Raw genomic sequence first — 12,966 nt, forward strand, 5'->3', positions numbered from 1 at the left:
CTTAAGATATAGTCAGTAAACTCTTAGAGAATTAGAGATAATAAATTGACTACCCAAATACGGAAGTGTAAAACTTAAACCTATGGTTTAGAAACTTGTGCTCAAATTTAGAGCACACAACTACACATAAAGTTAAATGCTAAATCCTATAATAATAACTAATATTAAGTAGTAATTTAACATAATGATTAATTTCAAATGGGCCAGTACATTCTGATTATGTCAGCAGTGTGGTATGTACCTACAGAAAACTGATTCTGTATGCACGCTGTTATCATTTCTCAATACTTCTCATATTTTGTTTCTTAAGAAGAATTGGTGCATTATTTCCTGTCCATTAGGTAAATAGAATGAAAATAAGAAAGGGAAGGAGTTCCTTAAGTTGCATCTTGGGAAACGTGTGAGTTGATCTTTGAGTTTACTACATTAGAGATTGAAGAAGGTACCCATGACTATGAGGACATGAAGTAAAGAGAGCTGCTGGCAAAAACAACATGTGATGCGTTACTGCAGGCACAGATTCCTGAAGCAACTAATGATTATTGGCTGTTCCTTTTTGCTTTCTGTTAAAATACTAGAATCTGATCTTTGAATTATTTTAGGACATGATATAGGTGTGGTATATGTTGTAGTGAGTCATTTTAACCTAGCATAAATAAATAAATAAAACAAAAACAGAAAATAATATGCTGCACTAAAATAGCAAAACAAAGAAATGGAATTTCTTAACCTACACCAGAAAAAAAATCTGTTGAAAATCAACATTAATTTTAGGATTTATAGATTATGGTATTGTTAGCATTTTCTCTGGTGAATTTTTGAAAGTAAAATGGGTGTTGTGTTCTCGTTATGTTTATAACTATATGCACAAACATATTTAAACATAAACTTATTTGTGAGCAATAGTTGAGACTGCATAATGCAACTCAATCTCTTCCTCCTCTTTGGAAAAAAGAATTATTGTTAGTTTTTTAAAAATATGGACTGCCTCATGAATTTGTGTACCATCCTTGCACAGGGGCCATGTTAATCTTCTCTGTATTGTTCCAATTTCAGTATAAGTGCTGCCAAAGTGAACACTAATGTTATTTTTTTAAGTTGTTTTGCAACAATCTGTAAGAAAATTTTTAATAATATTCTTGAATATATGACTTCATCGTTATTTTTAAGATACTTAAAAACAATTTTCCCATTGTATCTGAAACCTCTTTCAAGATACAAAGTAGCATGTAGCAATAAAATAAACATCTTTATTTTAGTCCTATTCAGGGATAAATCACTTCAGAAAATATCATTCTTCAAAATTGTTGTCAACGGCATAAAGTTAGAAGAATCAAATGTAGAAATTTTCACAGAATATTACAGATTCAGGGTAGAACTATTCTTACTATTAATAGTCCCCAATAAAAATGGGAAAAATGGTAAATGCTATAATTCAGAATATATATATTTATTTAGTTTTTACTTGAGTAAAAGAATAAAGCCAAAATTTTCTTTCATGGAGTCATTACTGGTAATAATAGCCAACCTGATAATAATAGTAATGATTCATTCCTTCATTTACTAAAAATCTATTGAGCACTTTATGGTAAACCTGGGGGAATAGCAATGACCATTTTATCACTTTGAAGATTTGAACGGATTAATTTAAAAAAGAATATAAAGAAATAGGTAGTTTGGGGATTGGAAAACTTTTTCCATAAATAGCCAGGTAGCAAATAATTTAGGTCTTAGGGAGCATACAGAGAAAAATTTAGTTTAATATAGAAGTTAAATCCTAAGTCCTATAATAAAAAATAATTGAACAGTAACTTAAAGTGATGGTTACTTTGAAAAAAGCCAGTACATTCCAAGGATTTCAGTAGTATACATTTACTTACAGAAAATCGATTCTGCATGTACTCTGTTATCATTTTTCACTACTTTTCACATTTTTCAACCATACAGCAACTACTCAACCCTGCCGATATACAAAGTGGACATAGACTTGGTGAATAAACTGCATGCCTGTTTCAAGTCAAACTTTATTTACAAAAAATGGGTAATGGTTCAGATTTGGTTTGTGCTATACTTCGCTGTCCCTAATTTAGTAACGTAACTCAGCACATAATGTGCAATTAATATTAGCTCAAGTTTCTAATTTATAACTTGGACTCTAATATCTTTCTCCAACTCACCATCTCTGTCCTAAGCCTTATAAATCAAAACCTCAACTGGTGGACTTCATCTATGTGAATAAAAGCTTGAGTTTTCATCTCTCTTTTCAATATTGTTTTACTATAAGGTCTGCAATCAAAAGTAAAATACTTGTATTTTTTTCTTTCCATTTCCAAATTGGTCATGATATTCCTCTGCTTTGTCTAGCTCATGAATATCTGGTCTAGTTTACTTCCCACATTTGCCTTAAGATCAATTATGTTTCTGTACCCCCCCATTCTCATGTCTTCTAAAATTCCTCTCCTCGCCTATTATCACTCAAAATTCTTTACCAAAAGAGTTGATGAATTGTACTAGAAATCTGCTGAAGTTCACCTTATTTGGAAGGATCTTTTGTGACCCTTCCCTAGATGTATAAACATATGAACTGTCACCTTAATTCCTAGAGAGAATCAAGATGACAGGGCAGCTGACAATCACATCTTATTTTGGAAACACAAATAATACTGCATGAGATTGGATAGAAGACGCACAACTGTGAGAGATAAATTTGGATCTCTAATGTGTCATGCCATTGCACCTGAAAGAGGAAGCAATAAATTTGGGTCTCAGTTTCCTCCTCTATAAAACGAATGGGTTAATCTAGATGTTAATCAAGAATACTGATTGCTCCAAAATAAGTATTTCATAATTTTAGTTGTAATCATAGGTTTAGATTGCACCATGTATGGTCCACTTTCTAATTATACGATCTCATTGAGGAAATTAATCAACAGTCTATATTTTAACTGGAAAAGGAATCTATTCACCTTCACTCTTAAAATTCACTCATTTAACCAACAAGGGCATGCTAGAGGCCTACTTTCTATTAAATATTTCTGGACATTGCTTATTTAAAATGGCTGATTTTTTAGTAATATAGAAAAATAAGTTAAATACATTTTAGTATGCCTATAATCTCCAGAGATATGTGATGAAGTGTGCATGAAAGGGCAAAGTAAATGGAACAATTTAATAGAAGCTGACTTTTAAATAAATTAAAGGACTTTAAAGTGGGACTGAGATATGATAGTTATGACAATAACATTCTAAAATGAGTTTCAGTATAATTACAAAAGATGAATTAACATTTCAATGAAAAGGGCTTCTAATTAATGGACACTATAAAAGATGAAGGTATTAGGGAAACTGGCTGTATGGAATCCACTTTTAGAAATACAATATTTGTTCTCAAAGTATTATAAATTCTACTAATTTGTTTCCTTTTTATCCACATATCTTTTACCCATCTATTTATTTATCCATTGAATAAACAATATTTATTTACGTATACTACACTATATTAAGTTATGATGGAAATATTAAGAAGTTAATTCAATAACTCACATGTAACCAAATCTTTGCTTAGCAAGACATTAAAAATTAATTTGACAAAAGAGTGATATATATTGTACATTCTTGATTGTGATGGACTTGAACAAAAGTTAGTCTCAGTAAAAGAGTAGTTTTATCAAAACTGAATTCTTTCAAAAACTGAAATTTCTTGAATAGTAGTTTGTTTACATTAACTCACCCTATTTGAAAAACAGTCCTCTTTTTTCTTCTCAGGGAACTATTTTGATAATGCCAGCCCCAGTGCTAAAGCAAAACATTTTGATGATGAAATCTGTATTATCTAAGTTAAACACTTTATACAATTTTTCTCTTTTCTTTTTTATTCTTAATATCTCATTTTCTTTAAATAAAAATATAATATTTGCATGTATGTCTCCCCTATACGTTCACCTCTTCATAAACAAGTTTTACTCAATATATGATTTTGTACCACCAGTAAAACTTAATTTTTCTGGATTTTAAATCTGTAGAAGCAAAAATTTTCAATTCTGTAGGATACTGACTAATTTCCCACTGTGTTCTGTCCTGGTAGCCAGTTGAACCACCAATGCTCTGTAAATTAAATAGAGTTATTTGCTCTGGTTGTAAGTGTAACTATATGCCAGAAAAACTATAAGATATTAATTCTTCAGTTATATAATATCCTTTTTACATTTGTTTTGGGGGATCAATTTTCACAAGTGGTAACTGAAGACATTATGTGAAGTACTATTTGTCATCTTTCCTGATATAATGTTGTGGCGTGTTTATACTTCTGTCTTCTGGAACCTGAAATTTGAAAAAAAAAGTCAGCTTTGCTTTTTAAAACACGAGCCATTATTTTCTCAGGGGCCTGCACTTTCACTCCTCCTGTACACTGCGGCGGTTCCTTAGCTCTCCTGCCTTACCATTTCCAAGGTGAGAAGGCGGAGCACGTGTACTTAGCGACTGCAGAGCTTCAACATCCGCTTCTTGGTTCCCTCTTCCCTGGGTGCGGCTCTGGCCACGCTGGACTGTGTCAGCTGCTGGACGAAACCAGGGACTCCGTGCTTTTCTGCTGTCCTTTTGCTTGCTTTCTCACAATCGAAAAAAGGTGTTCAATCTTGATTTTTCCACCTGCTGGGTCACTGGTGCTTTTTAGAAACACCTGTGGCTTGCTGTGCTCTTGGCTTTAGGGAAGGTCTGGTCACACCCCACTCAACAGGAGGCAAACAGGCAGCGCCCAACAGACCTGGGGTGGACAGACCTGAACAGACCTGGGGTGGGACAGCAGAAGCCTTGCAGGCGGAGCCAATGGGCAGCTCTTTCACCGTGGTCACTGGTAAAGGCCAGGACAAAGGCTGGGAGGCCATTTGGGCAAGAGGACTTGGAGAGACAAAGACCAAAGGTGGTACCCAGGCACAGGTAGAGGGTCAAGTGAGGGCACCAGCTTCTAGCCTAAGATCTGCTTCAGGGTCTTGGGAAAATGGGAGCTGAATGTGTACAATGGGAGGCAGCATCTCCACCACTCGTGGGAGGGATTCGTGGGAGGCATGCCATCATGAATGTTCCAAGGGCCAACACATCAGAACTGGGGGTCCCAGTCTTGTGGGCAGTCAGAGAGGTTTGGACACAGCCTAACTAAGCAAATCCAGCATGAATCAGATGGCCAGTCTGACAGATAGCCTACTCTATTTTCTCTCCTTATACACAGTTGTGGGACAAGAAGAAGCCCCAATACCTATGAATTCACCCTTGAGATGTCTGTTAAAGAATTGGAAGGGCCTTGAATTTAACAGTGTTCAGAAAAAAGAAAATGTTTGTGACACAATCTGGTCCCAACCCCAGCTACTAGATGGAGAGGACACGTGAATGGAGCCTTAACTGCACTACGGTCTTATAACTAGACCTCTTTTACAACAGGGAGGGGGAGTAGTCAGGGGTATCCCACATCCAGGCCTTCATGTACTTGAGAGATAACCCCCAGCATTGTAGGTCTTGTGTTGAGAAATGTAACAAAAAAAGAGAGAGAAAGGAGTCAGGTGGAAGGGAATGGGATTGTGGCTATAGCTTCACCCTCAAATGAGCCCCAGACTCCACCTACATATATCTCTCTACCTACCATATGTCCAGTACAGGAGATTTCAGGATCCCCAGGACAGTCTGAGAGTGTGCATGTCCCATTCTCCAAGGGAGATCTAAAGGCACACAAAGAAAAATTGAGGAGTCTTTCTACTGACCCTGGGAGAGTCAGAGAGAGTTGGAACATCTGGCACTTTTTTTTTTTTTGTTTAATTTAACCTGGAAGGGTGTATGGGTTCTGCTCTCTCACGGTTGTTTAGTCAATGAGAGGAATAGAATATGGACTGCTGGACAGATGTTTAGAGAGTAACTTCATGCTCCAAATCCAGAGTTAGTCTGGGGTGATCAGGCTGTCTCTGGAGAGGATCTGTGATTAATTTACTCCTAAAGCCAATCAGGGGAAACACTTCACAGTCACATGATTATGGGTCTAAAAATCAATCCCGTTAAAACCTACGAGCTTCTCTAAGTGGGGAAAGGGAAAGGACGAGAATCTAGCCAAATTTAAGAAAAGGCTTACTGATGCTGATATCGACAAAACTCAAAAAAAGCTGTCATAATGATAAATACCATTTCATTAACCAATCTTTTTATGACATCTGTAGAAAATTTCAGAAGTTAACATTGGGACCCCAAACAGATACTACTCAACTGCTGTCAGTGGGCTCCACTGTCTACAACAACCAGGATTTTGAGGTAACACAGAGGGACCACCCAAGGCTAAATCTCAGCTCACTTGGCTAATCCAATGAGCCCAGGAGGTCGTGAGGAGATTGGTTAGCAGTGTGATTCTTATTAATCACATTGCCTTAGATTATGTCTTAGCAGAACAAGAAGTGGTAAGTGTAGTCATTAAGAGAACATATGCTTACATTAATAATTTAGGATTAGTGGAAATAAGTGTAAAATAATTTATGAACAGGCTAACTGGCTACCAAGCCTGACCTGGTTATTGCCACTCCTGGGACCAGTAGTCTCAATCTCGTTACTCCTCTTATTTATCCTTATTCTTTTAACCTTTTTGTCAAGTTTGTATCTTGTAGACTCCAACAATTTTACATGAAACTGATGTTGGCCACAGAAAACTGCCTGTTGCCAATGAACCACATCAGACAATTCATGCCATGAGACCACTGGACTAGACTGCCCAGACCTTCTGTCTAGGAACTCTGCCTCTTCCAAAAAGAACATGAGGATCTGCACGTCAATTCACTGTCCATAATCAGCCTGCAACAGTATAGAAGTTGGACCTTCACCCACGATCCCTAAAGAATTTCAGGTCCCATGTGTCTCGGGGGAATTTTAGGTAAGAATGAGAAGGGACTAGATGGTCTAGGAGATGCTTTGTCCATAACCAGGAGGACCAAATTGACCAGGGGTGAATGAGTTCCCAAGAGAGAACAGAGGATATGTCAAGGGGATTTCTGAGGCCTGACCAAGTATTTGGTCTATGATGGGGGTTTCCAAGGACCAACCAACCAGAAAGAAGTAGAGAACCCACAAGAGGCCACAAAAAAGGGTCTTCGGAGCATGTGCACATTTGAGGTAAAAGTGTTCCTAAGTGACCTCCTCCCACTAGCATAGTGAAAATCACACCCATCCAGTTTATAAATACCATGGCATCCCTGGAAATTGCCATAGAAGGATAGAAAATGGCAGGATTCACAATTCTGGGAATTCTTCACCTTTTTCTAAGAAAAACTATGAATCCTCCCCCAAGCCCCAGTTAACAGAGAATAACAGAATCAGCATAAAGATGAGAAAAGGCTTGTTAAACTTCGGGTCTGTTCCACTCAGAAGGGCAGACTCTATTCATTTTTGGAATGCTCTATGCTTTAAAAAACTTTGACACTTTGCTTGCACCTGCTTGGTCTTTGCATTTGTTTCATTGCTCAGTACCAGTAACCGTTCTTTGGTATTGGGAACAAAAAGAACTAGGAAATGTAGGAGGCTGACATCTAATTCCCATACCTGGCAGCCTCTAATTACTCTTCTCTCACCCAACTTTAAACCACTTTAGCAAAACGAACTCACATCAATATCACTAATGATGTCCAAGTTGCTGAAGTCAATGGTCCAGTTTTAATCCTTATTTTACTTGACAGCAGTATTTGAAACAGGTGTTCCAAAACCCCTTATTTTCTGCACTTTATTCTATCCTTTTGCTTATTCTTACTTATTCCTTTATAGTTTTCTCCTCCCACCCACACACACACCTTCTAACATTGGTACTGCTAAAGACTCTTTTCTTGGTCCTTTTTTCAATTCATGTTCATATTTCTAATTACTTTAAGCTATGTCTTCAAGTATCATTAACATACTACTTACACCCAATTAATATATCCAATTCAAAATTCTTTTATGAACTTCAGTCAGCCTTCTCTTCAACATCTTCACGTGGATATATTCTTATTCCCCCCCCCAAGCTGAAAAGATTTATTTAACGTAGACAAACACTTGGAAAAATTGATCAAGTAGTAAGAAATAATATGGCAATAAAATATGTGCTGATTTAATAAGGGAAATGATTTCCAATAGTGCTGGCAGGATATGAGTGGAAGTGAGCTCTGCTCACCTGTAAAAGTAAACTTGGCACAGCAACTTTAGAAAGCAATCTGACAGTGCTTAGCAAAACTGAGTATATAGATATCATATAACAAAGCAACTCTGCTTTTCTTTTTTATTTCAAAATATGAAGAAATACAAATGTTTTGTTACATGCATAGGTACGATAATGCTTAAGTCAGGGACATAAGTGTGTCCATCACCCACATTGTGTGCACTGTGTTCATTAAGTAGGGGTTTTTGTCCCTTCTCTCCTTTCTCCTTCCTACTCCTTGAGTTCCAATCCCTTTACTTCCCTTGGTGCACGTGTGTGTCTATTAGTTAGTTTCAATTTATTGAAGAGTAGATGTGGTATTCGTTTTTCTATTCTTGAGATACTTTATTTGGGGTAATGGTCTCCAGTTTCATACAAATTACTGAAAAAATATTAATTCACGGGCAGTGCCTATGGCTCAATGGAGTAGGATGCCGGGCCTATATGCCAGAGGTGGTGGGTTCAAACCCAGCCTGGCAAAAAAAAAAAAAAAAAAAAAAGAATAAAAAAAAATATATATATATATAAATTCACCCTTTTTTGAATAATACTCCCTGGCGTAAATCACAACATTTTGTGAATCTACTTATTAAAATCAATGAATATGTGGGTTGATTCTATACCTTCACAATTGCTAACTTTGTTACAGCAGACATTTGAGTGCGGGTATATTTTTGAAAAAAATGACTTTTCCTATGGGTGGATACCTGGTTGTGGCATTGCCGGATCAAATGGTAGGTCTACTTATACTTCTCTGAAAAATCTCTATACCATTTTCCATAAAGCTAGTACGAATTCGCAGTTCTACCAACAGTGTATATGTGTTTCTTTCTCTGTATTCATGCCAACATCTATTGTTTTGGACTTTTTTCTTTTTTTTCTTGAGCCAGAGTCTCAGTTTGTCATCCTGGGTAGAGTGCTATGGCGTCATAGCTCACAGCAACCTCAAACCATGGGGTTGAGTCTCCTGAGTAGCTGGGACTGCAAGTGTTAAACACAATGCCCAGCTAGTTTTCTAGAAATAGGGTAGAAATAGGGTCACACTCTTTCTGGGGCTGGTCTCGAACTTCTGAACTCAGGTGATTCATCTATCACACCTTCCCAGACTACAGGGATTACAGGCATGAGGCACTGCCTGAGTGCTTTGAACTTTTTCATAAAAGCCACTCCAACAGGGGTAATGTGATATCTCCTCCTAGTTTTAATTTGCATTTCCCTTATGATTAGTGATGTTGAGCATTTTTTCTTGTGTTGGTTGGTCATTTAAATATATCTTCTTTTGAAAAGATTCTGTTCATGTTTTGGCCCACTTTTTAATAGCGTTGCTTATATGTTACTTTCTGATTAGTTTGAGATTTTTGTAGATTCTGGATGCATGTGTTAGCCCTTTATCAAATATGTCATTTGAATTATTTTCTCCCATTCTTTAGGTTGATTATTTCTTTGGCTGTGAAGAAACTTTTAAATTTAATCAAGTCTAATTTATTTATTTTTCTTATTGCTGTGATTGCCATTGAGGTTTTCTTCATAAATTCTTTGCCTAGGAAAATATTTAGAAGAGTTTTTCCCTAAATTTTCTTCTATAATTCTTACAGTCTTATTACTTATATTTAAGACTTCTTTCATCTTGATTTAATTTTGAGTGCTGAGAGATATTTTTCCTATTTCTTTTCTGTATGTAGTTATCCAAATTTCCTAGCATCATCTATGGCTTCCTTCCCCCTTTGTTGTCTGTTTTGTTAATAATCATTTGGCTGTATGAAAATGGTACCTGGGTGCCTACTTTCACCATATCTATTCAACATATTGCTGAAGTCCTAGCTAGAGCAATCCGACAAGAGAAAAAAAAAAAAATAAAGGTGTTCGTAAGGGGAAAGACTAGGTCAAAGTATCATTTTTTTGTTGATAATTTGTCATGTATCTAGAAACCCCTAAAGATTCTGTCAAGAGACTTCTGAAATTGGTCAGTAAATTTAGCAAAGTCTTAGGTTACAATTCTCATGTACAGAAATCAGTAGCATTTTTATGCACCAATAACAGTCATAAGTTAGAATCAAATAAAATACTCAATCACATTCACAGTAACTACAAAGAAAATAAAAAGCTTGAGAATATACTTAACCCAGGAGGTTAAAACCTCTACAAGGAGAATCATGAAACACTGAGGATGGAAATTATGGATGACACAAACAAAAGGAAAAACATAATTATGCTCATGGATTGGTAGAATCAACAATGTTAAAATGTCTATACTTACCTAAGTAATTTACAGATTCAATGCAATCCTCCTCAAAATACCAACTTCATATTTCACAGATTTAGAAAAAAATAATTTTATGCTTCATTTGGAAGCAGAAAAGAGCCTAAGGAGCCAAAACAATTTTAAGCAAAAATACCGGATCTGGAGACATCACAAACTATACTGCAAAACTATAGTAACCAAAACAGCATGGTATTGGCATGAAGCTAGAGGCACAGACAGTGGAACAGAACAGAGAATTCATATGGATTTCTGATAGCCCTTTTGAATTAACTATATCCAAAATATAATTTCTTATCTGTCCTCTCTCCTACCCACCCACTACCACTGCAATCTGCTTCAATTAAAGCCTTCCCCCATCAACTGAAGTTAATTAACTTCCCAGTTAATCAGACCAAAAACCTTTAAGTTATTCTTGTATCCTTTTTGGCTCGCACATCTCATATACAAGTTATCACAAAATTCTGTTCTAACATCAAGATATTTATATAATGCTATTATTTCTCACTCCCTCTACTGCTACACTGGTGACAGAAATAGATCATCCATCAAGGGCGCTGTTGTAATGGCATCACCACTGGATCTCCTGCTTTTACTCTGACCCTATAAAATCTCTTCTTAAATGAAAGCCAAAGCAAACCTTACAAAGTAAAACAATCATGTAATTACTTTAATCAAAAATCTTTAATAGCCCCTTATTTCATTCAAAATAAAGTCAAAGATCTTACATAGCAAATATGGCTCTTTATATGGAGTAGCTTGGGGACCTCTCAGTCTTTTTCTATGATTTGTCCCCTCCCTAACGTAGCCCAAGTAACATTTTTGTATTAATATTTGATGTTCCTTGAAAATACAGACACTATCTCATGTTAGGGGAATTACTCTACTCTAATTGTTTCTTCTTCCTGGAATCTTCTGCCTAAAGATATTTGATTAGTTAATATCTTCACTTTCTGAATGGCTTTGTTCAAATTTTATCTTCTCAATGAAGCTCATCTCAATGATCATATAGCAACCCACCTGAGAAGGAGCAGTTAGAAGAAAAGGAAGAAAATCAGTAGGTAAAATTCCAGGAAAAAAATGGCAGAGATTAATTTTAAAAATGAGTAAGTACTAGATTGTGAAGAAAATGCCTGGAAATTAACTAAAATAAGGTATTAGTTGACAAATTTGGTTTGGTAGTAAAGAGCTTGTTTGTGATCTTGGATTGGTTTCTGAGAACTCCAAAATATGTAGGATCTTTTTATTCATTTCTTAGGATATATAAAATTCATTGATGTCAGCTCAGTGCCTGTAGCACAGTGGTTACAGTGCCAGCCACGTACACCAAGGCTGGTGGGTTTGATACCTGCCAGGGCTAGCTAAATAACAATAACAACTGCAACAACAACAAAAAAAGCTGGGCATTGTGGTGGGTACCTGTAGTCCCAGCTACTTGGGAAGCTGAGGCAAGAGAATCACTTAAGCCCAAGAGTTGAAGGTTGCTGTGAGCTATGATGCCATGGCACTCTACCAAGGGTGATATAGTGAGACTCTGTCTCAAAAAAAAATCATTGAAGTAAAAAATTTAAATGAACCAGATATTCAAAGACCATTTTGCCCCCAATTATACTTACATTTTTTTCAGGAGAGGACAGAGGAAATCATTTTTCCTCATTCAGAAAATGAGCATAGTTATACCTAACATGATAGCTGTAGAATCTTAGAAACTTAATTTGAAGGCCATTGCTATTCCACTGTACCGTTGTCTTATTATTTACATTTTTCAAGAGAAAATTGGAGACCCTGGGATAAAGAAAGCAATTAAAAATTAAAATATCCCTTTTATCCTTTGGAAAGTATTTCCTTAAATTTATATTTCTGTGAAGTGATAATAAAATAATACATTTGAAGACCAAATCTTTAAAATCTCCTTATAGATTATAGATTGATATGCCAAGACAATGCTATCTTTGTATTTAAAGGTATCACTGTTTGAGGCATAACTTTACGTGTCTGTGATGACCTTTCAAAGAGTCAGTAGCTATAGCCAGAAGGGCTTATGTCTTAGCTTTGGGTTTGGCCTGCTATTTTTTTAAGTGTGACACCTTTTCACATCAGAATTCCTTTGAGTGGCAGCGCCTGTGGCTCAGTGAGTAGGGTGCTGGCCTCATATACCAAGGGTGGCGGATTCAAACCTGGCTCCAGCCAAACTGCAATAAAAAAATAGCTGGGTGTTGTGGCGGGAGCCTGTAGTCCCAGCTACTTGGGAGGCTGAAGCAAGAGAATCACCTAAACCCAAGAGCTAGAGGTTGCTGAGAGCTGTGATGGCATGGCACTCTACCAGGGGCAACAAAGTGAGACTCTGTCAAGAAGGAGTGAATGAAAGAAAGAAAGAAAGAAGAAAGAAAGGAAGGAAAGGAAGGAAAGGAAGAAAAGGAAGAAAGAATTCCTTTGTGGCCTGTGATTGTTCTTTCCCACTGACAATGGTGTAATTGTTGAAGTAGGGTGTCATTGTGCTTTTGCTATATTGCTT

General features: G+C 36.4%; 1 non-coding gene across 1 annotated transcript; it reads right to left on the minus strand.

The window, feature by feature from the left end:
* Positions 1-973: 973 nt before the first annotated feature.
* Positions 974-1,080, minus strand: LOC128586917 (U6 spliceosomal RNA). The gene has a single exon (XR_008380374.1). It is a non-coding gene; the product is annotated as a U6 spliceosomal RNA (small nuclear RNA).
* Positions 1,081-12,966: the final 11,886 nt, after the last annotated feature.

The sequence above is a fragment of the Nycticebus coucang genome, chromosome 5, assembly GCF_027406575.1.
Source record: "Nycticebus coucang isolate mNycCou1 chromosome 5, mNycCou1.pri, whole genome shotgun sequence".
NCBI lineage: Eukaryota > Metazoa > Chordata > Mammalia > Primates > Lorisidae > Nycticebus > Nycticebus coucang.